A 1,077-nucleotide genomic window follows, 5' to 3' on the forward strand; every position below is an offset into this window, starting at 1 on the left:
GGAGTTAACTGTTACTGGAGTTTTATTGTAGAAGTCATTCCTTATATGTTTATTTGTACATTTATTACTTTTAATATTGATTCCATTAACAAAGAAGGTCGGATCAATTCTTGCAATTCCTGTCTCACAGAGAGACATTTCATTAGTTAGGTATAGCATTTATTACCATTTGGTATTCTTTGTGGGTGATAGGAAAGACTTGAGAAAGTCCACATAACTAAGAAGTTGAGCTGCATCATTTTGTACGTCTGCAACAAAGATTATATTCCTATCAACCCAGTGTTGTAGATATAAAGACTTATTTTTTCTGGTTATAAGCTCATTGTTCCATATAATAGTTCTGTGTGGAGAAACATTATGTATAAAGCATCATTTTGCAGCGTTAAGAGCCTGCTGATGAAATTTAGATAACTTTTGCGGTAATTTATTTTCATTATAACTGCATTGTAATACAAATTGAAGGCCTCCCATTTCTCCAAAAATGGACCGTGGAACGAAGTACCAAAGGGATTCAGCAGCTTTGAAACATTATTTTATCCATTTCATTCTAAAGGTATTGTTCACATCCATGACGTCTATTATTTCCATGCCACCTGCATTTCTCGGGGCTGCTAAAATCTCCTTTTTTAAACGATGGCATTTATTTTTCCATATAAAATGAGTTAAAATATTACTTATTTGTTTACAGAGAGTTGATGGATAAATAGAGATTGAGTAGGGTAAATAAATCTAGAGATGCCGTCCGCTTTACTCAGAAGAACTCTACCTAACATGGACAGATCTCTCTGAAGCCACATATTGAATATATTTTTAGTTTTTTGTATTTTGGGCTTTTCTTGTCATTCCTTTAGATCTTTAGAGATATGAATTCCAGGTATTTAATACTAGTTTTCACTGGTATATCACACATAAGAGTTTCATCAGTGTTATACAGACACAGACTTTCACACTTGGAAACTTAAGTCTTGAAAACCTGATGCCAGAGAGAGAAGGAATGTATTTCTTTGATTGAGTTTTCAATTAGTTGTTTATCCTTTAAAAAAGAACTGTGTCATCTGCTAGTTGAGAAATGTTGAT

This window comes from Sander vitreus, unplaced genomic scaffold, assembly GCF_031162955.1.
Source record: "Sander vitreus isolate 19-12246 unplaced genomic scaffold, sanVit1 ctg518_0, whole genome shotgun sequence".
Taxonomy (NCBI): Eukaryota; Metazoa; Chordata; class Actinopteri; order Perciformes; family Percidae; genus Sander; species Sander vitreus.